This window comes from Mytilus trossulus, chromosome 14, assembly GCF_036588685.1.
Source record: "Mytilus trossulus isolate FHL-02 chromosome 14, PNRI_Mtr1.1.1.hap1, whole genome shotgun sequence".
NCBI classification, from domain to species: domain Eukaryota; kingdom Metazoa; phylum Mollusca; class Bivalvia; order Mytilida; family Mytilidae; genus Mytilus; species Mytilus trossulus.
Window position 1 is genome coordinate 12,196,115 of NC_086386.1, and position 15,303 is coordinate 12,211,417.

The 15,303-nt window shown below is 32.5% G+C and overlaps 1 long non-coding RNA gene across 1 annotated transcript; it reads left to right on the forward strand.

The window, feature by feature from the left end:
• The first annotated feature begins 3,721 nt into the window (after window positions 1-3,721).
• On the forward strand, window positions 3,722-9,706 carry LOC134696179 (uncharacterized). Its single transcript, XR_010102910.1, has 3 exons — window positions 3,722-3,875; window positions 7,205-7,403; window positions 9,447-9,706. It is a non-coding gene; the product is annotated as an uncharacterized LOC134696179 (long non-coding RNA).
• Window positions 9,707-15,303: the final 5,597 nt, after the last annotated feature.

Genomic DNA, 15,303 nt, shown 5'->3' on the forward strand with positions numbered 1-15,303 from the left:
GGAAAAGTAAATCAAATGTGTTTCAAATGCACGTAAAGTCGTTGATACAAAAATTACAGAGGTAAACAACGATCGTTTGAAGTAACTCTGTAGACATTTTCGCGGGAAAATGAGATAAAGGTCAACATATGCATATCTTGTCTTCACCATGTTAACTGATGGTTATTGGGAATAAAGTTGCTATTTTAAATAATCACATGAAAGACCGACAAGTGTTGATCGTGGTCTATCTTGAACACGGAGCTTGTCGTAAATGATGACGAAGATGTAACATAACAAACTGTATCCTAATTTTATATTCTATTTTTACATGTGACGTTACTTTTTGGAATTTTAAGTCTCAAATGCCCTTCAATTTTGTACTTGTTTGGATTTGTAACTTTTTAGCGTCACTGGTGAGTCTTGCGTATTATATTTTAAGCACAGTACTTTTAATAAATATTTTCACCACTTGGTCGATGCCACTGCTGGTTAATGTTTCGTCCCCTTGGGTATCACCAGCCCAGTAGTCAACACTTCGGTGTTGACATGAATAACAATTAGATGGTCATTTTTATAAATTTTCTATTTACATAAGTATGAATTTTTCTAATACTAAGGATTTTCTTTTCCATGCATAAATTACCATAGTGCCGTATTTGGCACATCTGTTTGGAACTGTGGGTCCTCAATCATCTTCAACTTTGTACTTGTTTGGCTTTATAACTATTTCTGAGCGTTACTGATGAGACTTATGTAGACTAAACTCGCGTCTGACGTGTAAAATCATTACATGGGACATTTCATAACTATGTGTTGTGTTGATCTATTCGGGTGACGCATATATAACAGTTCATAATTCTATTGTGGTGTACTTGTGATCTGTCGCAAATTAAAGAAAAGTGTCCGTTATTATTCTGTGGTTTACATGTTGTAATATACTAGTTAATTATTTATTTATGCATTTCTTTGTCCTGAGTGTTCTAGTGTTTTTTGTTTCTTGTTCCTGTTACGTAATGTTGTCATTTTTAACATTGCCATATACGCGGAAGGTTTTGACTATTTATTCAACCAGGTTCACCTACCATTTTTCTAAAATATCCTGTACCAATTCAGGAAAATGGAAGTTGTTATCAAATATTTTGTTTCAATGTATATTGGTGTATGTTTTTCGCAGCAGTTCAGTGTTGCTCTTGTTACATTGGTTTCCTCTTATAGATGATTTGTTTCCCTCGGTTTTTGTTTGTGACCCCGATTTGTCTCAGTTAAATCGATTGATGACTATCGAACAGCAATGTGCTACTGTTCTCTTTATATATTACTTGGAATCTGTTTTCGATTACTTTTCATATCGAAATGAAATTGGTTCTGGGTCAAGTATAATTCATAATTAGTAGTAAATGATATTTTTGATAAATTTTCGTGTGTTAAGTACTGTGCTATGACTCAGACATTTAACTTTCTTTAAACTTTTGTATTATTTGTTTGGATATGTTTCGATTAGAAACTCATTATAAAAATGAATTTAGGAATAAACTTTCATTTTTTTGCCAGTAACACTGGATACATTTATTAGAGCTTTCCCTTATCCTTGGTAAATGAATCTGTAATGTTGGCATGAAAGACTCTCCAGTCATAAACAATATAAATGAATAAGCTTTCACAAATTGCAACTTTAGAAACAATAAGCAATGCTCCATACAGCCAGTACAGATGAAAATTTCAGTATTCGCTAGGAGCGTATGACGTCTTAAAAAGACACATACGAAAATACTCGAGCGTATGAAATGTCGAAACGTCGATTTTGTTACGAAAAAGAATTCAAAGACTCCATGAAGACAAAATGTTAGATACATTTGAAAAATTGTCATATACGATCATAAATGTAAAATACAATTTGAAATGTACAAAATAATGCATACGTATATATTTTTACATGTGATAACCATCATACGATGCTATTTTTTTTTATATTCTACAACAGTATTAAAACACGATGTAAACATTTTTCGAAAAACTAAGGATTTTCTTATTCCATGAAAAGATTACCTAAGCCCTATTTGGCACAATTTTTTTGAATTTTGAGTCCTCAATGCTCTTTAACTTTTTACTTGTTTGGTTTTAACTATTTTGATCTCAGCGTCACTGGTGAGTCTTATGTTGACGAAACGCGCGTCTGGCGTATTAAATTATAATCATGGTACCTTTGATAACTATTAACAAACACTCAACAGCTGTCACAGCTATGTCCGTGGATCTTCCCGTTTTATTATTATCAAAAGTTCAGGGAATCTACATAATTTTAGTCGTTTATAAAAAAAACAAGTTGACATCAATAGAAAAAAAAATGTACTGCAAGAATTTTAAGGAATTTCAATCATAGCTCATCTATGGTGTTTTTGTATATAGATATTCTATGTATTCCCGATAGACGGTTGTTTTTGAAAATGAAAAATAAACCTTTTAACATAGCCGGATACCAAAAAAAATAATTTAATAGTACATGTGGTGTTTTATATGTTCATGTTAAAGGAAATGTTTTTAACATATTTTATTGTAAGAGCTGAAAACAGGAAATTTATTTCCTTGTACCGTAGTCGTTTTGTTTCGATGTTACTTATTTTCACGTTTTGCGTTCTTTATATTCACTCATTATGATACAAGAATTGAATCTTTGTACACGAAACGGTCGTTTCGTCTACAGAAGCCTCATCAGTGGTGCTCCATTCGAAAACTTTCAGGCCAAGTAAAGTACGTGAACCAAATTAAGATATCAATAGCGGTGTTATAAAAAGAACCATTAGACCAATAAACTGTTCAAACAACGAGCATAGTTTATGCAGCAAAGAGTCAATTTTAATAAATTTTATGTAAACTTTAAAACCTGTTGGTGACCTTCTGCTGTTGGTTTTTTTTCTATGGTCGGGTTGTTGTCTTTTTGACACATTCCCCATTTCCATTCTCAATTTTATTTAAAAATAGATCGAAGCTTGTATCTAATATTTTGCTTTCTGATTCTTTTGCTTTTATTTTCTCTTCAGTGTTGTCATTGTGACAACTTTGCGAAAACCACTAAGAGAATCCGAAAGCAAAACAGATGTAAAATATTGAATCGATACGTGGTCATACATCAACATGATACACTTCTTGGTATACATATATCATCCATAAACCGTTTCAAAAGTTATATTCATAAGTCAGCGATAAAGCCAATAACAACCAATTATATGTAACACTGGCAAGAACGGACCAGTAAGATTAATGACAAATCGAAATATACTCAACTCCACATCAATTTTTAGAGTAAATGTTTCACGCCAAGATATGTTTTGAAATTAGAGAATATTGTCGCTATTTGTACTTATATTTTATATGCTGATATTAGTTTAAGTTATTTTCTTATTTTATTTTATGAGTTTGATATTAGTTTTCTTATATAAAGTTAAAATTGATAGTTGACAGTACTAACATGTTGATAGCAACACTTCTTGTCCATTTGATATTATTAATAACCTTGGTTTTTTTAGTGTTCGAGCTGCTCAGTCGTTAGATTTCTATCTTGTGTTTTTGTAAATTACATATCTTTTTGGTCGTTTTTCATTTTATTCCAATGTACTGTTACTTTGTCTTCCGTACAAAATATATTTAAGTTTTCAATTAAAAAACTGATTACAATATCATTTACACTCAATTATCAGCAAAATCAACACATAAATAAACGCTATAGCCAATCAACATCACACATGAATAAACGATAGCCAATCAAAGGGTTTTACATGTAATTGTTAAAAGGATAATACATCTTTACTTGTCGTTTCGATAGTCTGGTTGCAGTTAAATTGCACGGAATACAAAAATGAATATCCAAACAACTTTCCTGAGTATATTCGTTTGTGGTAAGTTAAATGAAAGTTTTGAATGTTATCAATTTAATTTCATATGTTATAGTTTTAATTCGTTATAAATGCTTATTTTTACATATACGTTACCCAATACATTGTGTCGCAATCAGCAATAACGTGATTTGATGTTTTCTGTCAAGTTTCGAGGGCGTTGTTTTTTGTATTTGTCTTTAAAATTGCTTGATTCATTAAACATTCTTTGGCAATCATACAATTTTTTTTTTTAAAAGCAATATTTTCTAAAACCAAATCACATATGTTTTGTGTCTTATTTCAACTAAAGCAATATTTTGATAACTTACAGATTGACGAAATCTGACCATAATGAAACCATTTGTTTGCAAAACTTAGACTATTAATCTGTTTAACCGATAAAGACAACTATGCCAAGAAAACAAAGGAACGCATATTTTGTTTTCAAATCTCATCGTCTTAATTGGCCAGATGAATAACTATTATAATTTTCAAACATGATATAAAAATAAATATACCATAAAAAGTAAATTGTTTCATGGGTTGATACTCGATAGGCTTAACTTTCTAATAAACAAGGCATATCACTAGCTGATCTGTTTCAATTGATTATCATTTTTATTAAGATATTGAAGTCGTGCAAATATTCGCGATTTTTTATATCTTCCTGAAAAGCGCACATATAAACCTGTACAGGTAGTTCCTAATTACTGCTAATTTTACCTTTTATGTTGTGCACGTGCTTGTTATTATTGTCATTTTTGTCAGTTTGAAAATCAACTTGGTATCTTTCGACTCAACGTAACATTAGGCATATGTTGTAAAGTCTGACAAACACGTTAAAGGTTCTGTCGGTTTTGTGATTTATTGTTTTAATTGATTGCGTATTGACTGGCTAACATTATACATATCCGGATCCATATTTTAACTTGATACTTATATGCTGTTTTAGAGTTTTTGATCTACGTTTTTTCTTTAAACCTTTGAAATTAACCACTTATTTTCATCATTACATCCGTCCGGTTTGTTGACCTAAAACTCTTATCGGATATATCGTTTATTATCTTTTTTTGTTTAAAGTTTATTAACTTTTGTAATATACATGTATATTTTAGACATTTATAAAAAATGTCAGTTTTCGAATGAGGAATTAATGAATGCATGTTAATTTTAAGACCATGGACGATTCTTTTCTTGAATCAAGAATAAAAATCCATATGACCTCTTTTGCATATAGAACAAGGAAAAAGAAGAAAACTTCTTTGTATTTTTCAGCCCCAGTCTCTTTAACATTCCCCATTTCCATTCTCAATGTTATCATACTAATTTAGATTTAGTACTTCTATTAAATTTAGCGGCAGTAGTTAAAGATAAAACTAACGATACCAATTTTCTTGCACCAGATGCGCATTTCGACAATACATGTCTCTTCAGTGATGCTCGTGGCCAAAATATTTGAAATCCAAAGCTTATATAAAGGATGAAGAGCTATGATCCAAAAGGTCCAAAAAGTATAGCCAAATCCGTGTCTATGTTTAAATCTCGAAAGTCGATAAAGAGGCAAATCAAGTCAACAGGTAAACACTGAGGGAGAGGAGGGATGAATAAAGGAACTTCAGTAAGAATGTGAATTGGCGTTCGCACGCTTTCATCCCCCGTCACGAGGACTTCTACTCCTCCAAATCTTTTCAATTTGGAATAGGACAAGTCCACAAAAAAACCAAATAAGACTAAATACTGGTAAAAAGTAGTATTTTGTAGACAAATCGCGTAACTGGTGCCCTCATAATTTAATCCTGATAGGTATCACGAGTTTACCGACATATCAAAAATGCACGCAAAATTAAGAAATAAAAACTGAAAAAATTCTTTCATAATTATTATCATTATTAGGTCTGACGTCTTTTCTGTGGGTAGACCTTTAGCTTATATTCTCATTAATTAATAAGGTCTTCCCCCCTTTCCACTAGGACTGGAAGACCTATTGATTTTGTTTTGATTTTTTAGGTTTTTCCATCTTTCTATTGAAAGCTCTTTAGATTTGTTCTAATTTCATGTCTTTCCACTTTACCTTTAGATGTTGTTCTGATTATTATTGTCTTTCGCAATCTTATAATGGTGCAAGACGTCGCTTTGATGTTTGGTATATGATATCGAACAGTTTGTGCACTTTTGAAACTGATCCTATTTAACAGAAACTTTTTCTTGTAACAGTTGTCTCCCCAAACACGGTATTTCTTGTAACAGTTGTCTCCCCAAACACGGTATTTATTGTGTCGACTACTCCTTCGCAACAGTAAAAGATTACGACAAGTTTTTTTTTACCAAACTGCTCGCTATATCTTAATGATGTTGGGTTTGGTTTTCATCGCAGTGTTCTGAAGACTCCATATAGGCGTTATTTCCCCTCATGCGTTTGATATAAGTGATAGGCATTTTTAACTGGTAAACAATAAGTGATAGAGACCTAGAGCCTTTTTATTTGAGGTCTTTGGTCCAAAAAATATAGATTAAGGCCAAGGTCTATACTGGGCTCATTCTCACTTCTTTTCGTAAACCGTACAATATATTGACAACATATGCATACTAAATTGTAATTTGCAGTATGTCGTAACTCCTATATTTTGGTTGAAAGGGTGCTAAGACAACAAAATAGGAGTGTTTGCCCCTCTTATATATAGAATGATGCATACTGTGATATACCTCATTAACTATACAATTAAAGACCCAGGGTCTTTAGCTTTGATGTCTTTGGTATATGACCTTGCTATTGAGTTCAAGGTAAAATGTTAGTTTGACGTTCTTTATTTGCCCTTTGCTTTTAATTCATACTTATACATCATAAAGCCATATGACTAGCATTAGGTATCTAGCCATATGACTTTGTGAAAGCTAATCCGAAGTGACCTTTTGTAAGGCAGAAGGGACATTTTTTGTACTAATTTTAGGTGAAAGGTTATAGAACAATTTGTTTTTGAAAGCAGTGTCAAATAAACTTTCAAATAGAACCAGAATGGAAGAAAAAATTATCTCCCTTATTTCAAACAGAATTGTAAAGAAACCATATACTTTTGGAATCAGCTAACAATAAGCTTTCATAAGACACTGGAAATGAAATTAAAAACCTATTTTTGACATTAACATATTAGAAATAATCCTTAGAAGTGACAGGACTTTCAATTGTTCTCTGATCAATTGGTTTATGATTATTATTGATATTATCAAAACAAAACTCAAAAAGTACACACACACTGTACATTTTAAAAAGATTACACATTCATGTCATTAAAAAGGTCAGATCAATTTCAAATACCAATTGGCTTTCTATAACCTTGCTTACACAATTTCAGTATTGTTACCAAAGAGTTTTGATGGAAGACTGACTTACAACTATTTTGATGAGATGGCGCAATCTTACTGTGCGAGTCAGTCATGAGGCTGGGTATTTGCTCTTCGGCGAGACTGTGCGAGGGGAGCGGATACTTGCAACAATATATGTGCTAGTGCAAAGAATGCAATACTGGCTTCAATAAGTAATCAGAGAACACGGTCAGTATTAACTTTGTTTATTTCTTAATGAAATTTTAAATATAATTGTATATATATCAATGATTTATACTGCAACAAGATGTATTTATTTCCTAAATTAAGTATCACAGCTATATTTTGTGCAATGTCAATTTAATTGTGAATCACTTTTTCCACAATCAGGGATTCCTTAAAGGAAGAAAATAAGTTTGAAATTAGTTTTAAAATTTAAATAGCTATCAATGTATTATTTTAAGTTGTAACATAAAAAACAATATAAGGTCAATATCAGAAAAAATATTAACTTTTTTGTATTCGGCGCAAAACTTTGGAAAAGCTCGACAAAACCTCGCCCTTCCCCAGTTTCTCAGACTCATACAAAAAGCTGCATTTTTCTGACATTGACCTAGTATTATATACTAAGTTACGTTTGATTTTACAGACATTTAACTAAATCAAAAACATACCGGGATAATTTCTTCTTTTATTCTATTTTCTTTGAATTTTGTTAATAGTATTCACTGGGAAATTTTATCGTCCCTCTTTACTACAAAACAACATAGGATACAAGTATATGATTAACACAGTGTGTTTTACTTCATTAATTCTGATGAACTTGTGTAGACTTACATTAAAGGTCTCTTCGAGTGATACTATAATTGATGGCCATCTCAACTTAGTTGACATGTAGTCAGAGTTTGTCGAGATACTACATTATCTTCGTTGGCTATTTTAAACATGCATTGCATACTTATTTATTTACACGAATACCAACGAAGAAAGCAAAACGAAACAATTACCACTGTATGCTATTTTTCAATATTCTATTTTTCAAATTAAACTAAATTAGCTGCCAAAGATATCAAACAATATAAATCATAAATACTCATAAATATGTTCAAATGAAAACGATTTATCCTGGTTTCAAAAAAGACCTTTAAGATATATTTTCTTGTTTTAACTGAAAATGAAAGTAGCAGCAATATCATGTTCATGTATGTTAATGACTACTTCGGTAGCCATGTTTATTAAGAAAATTTCGAAGTGTAAATATATCAAAACAGCAAAGTTAATGAACTATAGAGATGTACCATTGTGTACATATACCAAAGGAAAACTCCATTTACTGCATTATTACTTATTGTTTAATAGAAAATGGGGATTTTGTGACAAATATAAACATTTTTTGGGGCATAAAATCCAGAGACTTTAACGTGTAACCAATATCTAAATTTATTAACGTCATCATTTATAACACGGCATGCACAAATCCTCTACCTATCAAGCACAGCATTGTCAAATATTTGAGGAAAAAGAGGAATGGCTGTGGATTTTTTTATAAAATTTCAAATAATTTAGCATTGAAACAAAAAAAGGGTCCTTAATTCTTAAAAGTAAATTCACAAGTAAAAGTTTGCATATGAAATTCTCTATAAAGGCACACTGTTAACTAGTTTCTCAATTCAGATATCAAAACATGATAGAAAAATGTTATAAATCAATTCGATAAAAATAAGTTTTTAGCTGAGGTTTAAAAAGTAATATCACAAACATACTGAACTCCGAGGAAAATTCAAAATGGAAAGGCTCTAATCAAATGGCAAAATTAAATGATAAAACAAATCAAACGAATGGAAAACAACTGTTATATTCCTAAAAGTGCTCTAGTACTTTCATTGTCTCAAGTTGTCAGAAAATTGAAAAAAAGCTGCTACCTAATCAAACTGTCTCTCATCGTGCATCTTGTTTTTGTTGTTTTTGTTGGAATCAGCAGTAGTTGTGTAGAGCCTGAACAGCGAGATAATCCAGGCACGTGTATGTTCTTTGTTCCTGTATGTAAACAGGGCCGATACCGGTCAAAGCACAGCATATAATTAAAAAAATTATACTTTGAATTGCAAGCTTTCTCGTCTTGGTGATAACACATGCTGCTGTATTTTGCATTTTTTGTATTGTTCTTAATGTAGTGCATGCGGCTGTTGTGATAAAGTAGCGAGTTCAAACCATCAGATATTTCAGATATAACATGACAGATTACAACAACATGTTTTTTTATACTTTCAGAGTCAGTTGCTTCGATGGATACCATGTTGGTAAAAATCATAATAGAATCCGAGATAACCCATCGACTGCACAGCCTGATTCTAATACAGTTATCTTCAAGACCTACGGTTACGGTAGTGGTGGATGTACCTGGAAAGCTAACCATTGTGGTCCAAACTACTGCTGTTGCAAAGCTTTCTAAAAGGTCTGAGAAAATACAATCTCAGAATCGGAATCCTTTTATATTGTCTATTAAGTGTCAATAAATCTTCACCCGTTAGCGTCTACTTTTTTGTTCATGATTTTATCATATACAGTTTATAAAGCAATTCTGAAAAAAATCATTTAATCTTTTATCTTAACTATTGTTTCATAGTTTCTTTCAGAAAAAAATGCCAATGTTAAATCTAGAGAAAGTCTAGAGAGACTCTTTTTCGCAGTGACATCAATTTTCAATGATATATTTTTCTTTCAAAAACACATGGACACTAACCTGTCATTTGTATTTTCGACTTTTTCAGGTCCCCTTATTTTCTTCAGTTTTATCGATCAAATTAAAATTTAAAAATCCCAGCTATTATGAAATAGAGTGTCGAACCTCCTAAAATAACAGAAAAAAAGGTAACGACTTCGATTGACATGATGGCACATCCAATCCACACAGTTAACTTAATAACACAGAGTAAACGACAACTTAACAAAGTTTTTCAGCTGGAATGGTAGTTAATACTTTCAAGATAAATGACAACCAATTTAAGAAGAAAATAACATGGGAATATTCACAACGGAAAAGTCCCCGTCACGATAACTTATACTCGTTCAAATTTCATTGAAAAATTGCTTTGTCGTTAATCAAATTGCAAAATTAAAAGCTTCAACACATAAATAAAATCATCATAGATTACAGGACTACATTTAGTGAACACCAGACGCATGTTTCGTCTAAAAAGAACCATCAGTAAAAGATCAATTAAAGTACGAAGTTGAGAGTCATTGGAAACCAAAAGTCATAAAAGTGTTGCCAAATACAGCTGAGGTGAAAAGCCTTAGTATTTCAAAAAATTCAAAAAAGTTTCAACAGCTAATTTATGAATATTACCATATTATTGAGAATTGAGTAAACGAGAGAATAACAATTAAATGCCATTATGATCGATGCAAAATTTTATATCATTTTTTTACAGTCAATATGTTCCAAAAATAAAACCAACAACTTGTTGACGTATATATATATATTAACTCATTGTTGGTATAAAGTTTTATGTAAGCAGCATACATCACTTTACATGACCAAAGGTAGGTTTGTGCAATTTTCGGATAATTTTCGGTTTATACACTGATTTTCACTCGATTGCCAAATATAAGTCTAATGAAGTCGTAACATGCATTTGGTATGATTGACAATACCAATTTTTGTAATGAAGTGTTTCAACCAATGTGTTCATTCATTCATTATGGAACGTTTTCAAAGATGGAGGCAGTGAGTGTGCAAGTCCGGAAATTTCATTGATATGATTCTTTGTTGTAAATCAACTGATAAAAATATGTGATATGTCCAGAACAACATTGTTTTGAACAGTCCAGCATTGATATATATGTTTGAAATTACTTGTTCATGTTTTATGAAGATTTGAAGCCCAAGGCAGAATTCAATAATGGCAAACTAACCCATGATGGCGTTTGTAAAATTTACGATGGGATGGTTTCAACTTAACGACTTGTAACTCTTGGTCAAATAGCCCATCTGCATTGTAAACAGCAACCCTCTATGAAGGAAACCATGTAAGAAAATACAAATCCTGAAATATTGTATGAATTGGGATATTTACTCCGTATCGAGGGGCTACTGGAATATAAGTAGACTAAGCACTAAATATGTTTAAAGAGGGACTACTCATTCTTGTATTTAAGGACAAAAGCGGACAAAATATTGCAACCAATTACAGATGGATTTACAAATTTATTAAAAATATTATAAACGTTACAAAAAAGATTGGCGAATAATGCAAATGTTGCACCGAAATGTGTATTACTCAATCGAAAGCATTCAGTATAGACGTAATGCAAAAAACAAAAATTCTCCAACCTACGAAAAATACTGACGCAGTTCTAACTTTGGGACATTATGGAAGTACACCACTAATTCATGGTCCCATTGCTTTCTATGTTAAATTCCTCCGTTTCAAGCAGGCACACCTCTTTTATTTTAAGTTCAAATAAAGTGACAATCATTACATGTCAAAGCAACACCTTCTGGTGTCCTGTACTGAAAAAATCAATATACCTTACATGGCATATAAGAAAGAACCAGTTCCCGGAACTTCGGATGTACCAAAACAGGTACTTCCGATCTGACAAAAAGGCAAAATGTACCCTCCTTTTTAATTTTCATGTCAATTTTTTATTATTCAAATTTATCAGTCAAAAATTGTTCTACAATGATCACCAGTCATGCAGCTTTCATTTGATACCAAAATTAATAACATATTCTAAATATTTTGAAAGGTATGTCCATGCGTAGAAATTATTTTGTGTTAAATATGTACTACTTTCTGGTATGTGCTTTCTGGCCAGGCCTGAATTAGTGGTGTTACACCTTATAATTGTTTATAAGCAAATATGACTGTTATCCATAGATTCTATAACAGAAAGTCATCAATATCATTACCAGTTTACAACGAAGTTCAAATTATGAACTCAAAATTTTGAAAAAATAAGGTTTAAAACACTTTCAATAACAAACTAGGGATGTCTCGGTCAAGAAATCAATTTCAGAACTGAAAAATAATTAGATCGTCATCCGTCAATTTTGAAATCCTATTCTCATACGACATATTCGAGAAAAAGACGTCGGTAAGATGGAATTAAGAATGGAAATTGGGAACGTGTCAAAGAGACAACAACCCGACCATAGAAAAGACAACAGCAGAAGGTCAACAACTGATCTTCAATGTAGCGAGAAACTTCCGCACCAGGAGGCGTCTTTCAGCTGTCCCCTCAACAAATATATACTATGTATGGCGTTCATTATCACTGAACTAGTATATATTTGTTTAGGGGCCAGCTGAAGGACGCCTCTGGGTGCTGGAATGTCCCGCTACATGGAAGACCTATTGGTGACCTTCTGCTGTTGTTTCATTTTTATCGGGTTGTTGTCTCTTTGACACATTCCACATTTCCATTCTCAATTTTACTAGTTCAGTGATAATGAACGCCATACTTAACTCCAAATTGTACACAAGAAACTAAAATTGAAAATTATACAAGACTTACAAAAGCCAGAGGCTCCTCACTTGGGACAGGCGCAAAATTGCGGCTGGGTTAAACATGTTTAGGAGGTCTCAACCCTCCCCCTATACCTCTGGCCAATGATGAAAAGTAAACGAAACCATATTTGCCAACGTTTTAGAGATCATTTGGCTTAATATGAAGTGTTGTTGTCTAATCAACTTTCTTTCACTTTTTTCGTTCTTTTTTTTATAAGTAGTAAAGAAAATTGATCTATTAGAACGATAAGTGGACAGCAAGATGAACGCATCAAAAACGAATGGACAAGAACTGTCATATTCCTGACTTGGTACAGGCATTTTCAAATGTAGAAAATGGTGGATTAAACCTGGTTCTATAGCGCTAACCCTCTCACTTTAATAACAGTCTCATCAAATTCCGTTATATTTACATGATGCGTTAAATAAACAGTCACAATTAATAAAGTAATCAAAATATGGGTACATCAGTCATCATCGTTTAAAAATTTTAAAAGGGGACAATTTAACCGAACAGACAAAGAGACAACACTTCACAAGAGACCGAAAAAAATGACAGAGAAATTAACAACTGTAGGTCACTGCACCGCATACTCAGCTATGAAATTCGAACTATAAAACCAACAGTCTTATTAATATACAAAAAAATCAACCAAAAACAAATATTTAACACAGTAACAAACCGGCACCTATTAATTACGGCTCCAGACCTTTGACAGACACATTAAAACTGTTGAAAGATATCAGTATAACTGCTACGTTTAAATATGTTTGTCTTTGTTTTCTTAATGCAACGATGTAATCTTTTTAAATTTTGGCACAATATCATTATTCTTCGATAAGGCCAAAAAAATGCTCAACTATGAGATGAAATTTTCAAAGTCCAAAGCCCTTTACTTTGGCAAAATAAGCGGAGGGGAACCAAACGTTCACTTCATATGTTACGCAATATAGTAGACTCCAGGGGCGTAGCTAGAAAGAAACGACGTGGAAGCAAGTTCCGCCGAGCGAAGCGAGTCGAAAAATATTTTGGGACCCTATTTTGCAGAAAAATGTTTTTTTTCGGTTTTTGGTCATAGGACGGCTAAAAGAGGAGCTACACGTATATGTAGATAAAAATTTATGAATGTAAAACTATTAATAAATCTTCTGAATAGAGTAACAAATAAACAACTCATATTTTTGATAAGAATTTACTCAAAATTGTTCAAATTCTACTCTTTGGGTCTTGGAAGAAAGAAACTTCTCTATTACTTTGTCAATATTCACACTGAAATCCCGATGAATATGCAGTAATGCTATGTAACTGTCGTCGTTCATTGTTAATCGTACATTTGTTTTCAATTACATATGTAGTCAGGAGCGTAGCTACCCGGAGTCACTCACAACCTTACATTTTGGTCAATCTGTTGAGGCATTTAGTCAGTAGAAGGAAATGACTGAATGGCGGATGATGGTTTCCCGACAATTATGTTGCGGAGCCATTTAAATGATTCATTGCACTCTTGTATCTGTATACTTTTAGAAATTTTACAATAATTTTCTATGTAGCAACATTCCAGCAGCGCCTACATACGTAGTGTATAAATCCAAATTAGTACGATATTCACGTGCGTGTATTTCTTATCATGATTTCCTTGATAGAGGATTGCTGCTCACAACGAAGCTATTATTACCCTTAGTTTTTGGTGGGATATGTGTTGCTCATTCTTTAGTTTTGCTATGTTGTGTCATGTGTGCTATTGTTTGTCTGTTTGTCGTTTGAGTTTTAAGTCATTGCGATGTTTTTCGATTTATGAGTTTGACTGTCCCTCTGGTATCTTTTGTCCCTCTTTAAACCAAGAGTTCCAAATGGTGATTTTAAAATCAACCATTTAAATACTTCAGTAATTCATTTCACTCTTATATCTGTATATTTCAGAAATGTTACAATAATTTTCTATGTAGCAACATAGCGCCTACATACGTAGTAAAATTGAGAAAGGAAATGGTGAATATTTCAAAGCGACAACCACTCGACCAAAGAGTAGACAACAGCCGAAGGCAACCAATGGGTCTTCAATGTAGCGAGAATTCCCGCACCCGTAGGTGTCCTTCAGCTGGCCCCTAAAAATATGCATAATAGTACAGTCATAATGGACGTCATACTAAACTCCGAATTATACACAAGAAACTTAACTTTAAAATCATACAAGACTAACAAAGGCCAGAGCCTCCTGACTTGGGACAGGCGCAAACTTGCGGCGGGGTTAAACATGTTCATGAGATCTCAACCCTCCCCTATACCTCTAGCCAATGCAGAAAAGTAAACGCATAACAATACGCACATACAAATTCAGTTCAAGAGAAGTCCGAGTCCGATGTCAAAAGATGTAACAAAAGAAAATAAATAAAATGACAATGATACATAAGTAACAACATACTACTAGCAGTTAACTGACATGTCAGCTCCAGACCTCAATTAAACTGATTGAAAGATTATGTCTTCATCATATAAATATCTGCTAACCCTTCTTGAGCACATGAGGATACCCCGAGTTTTTGATGGGGTTCGTGTTACTTAGTCTTTAGTTTTCGATGTTGTTTCTTGTGTTCTATTTTTGTCTGTTTGT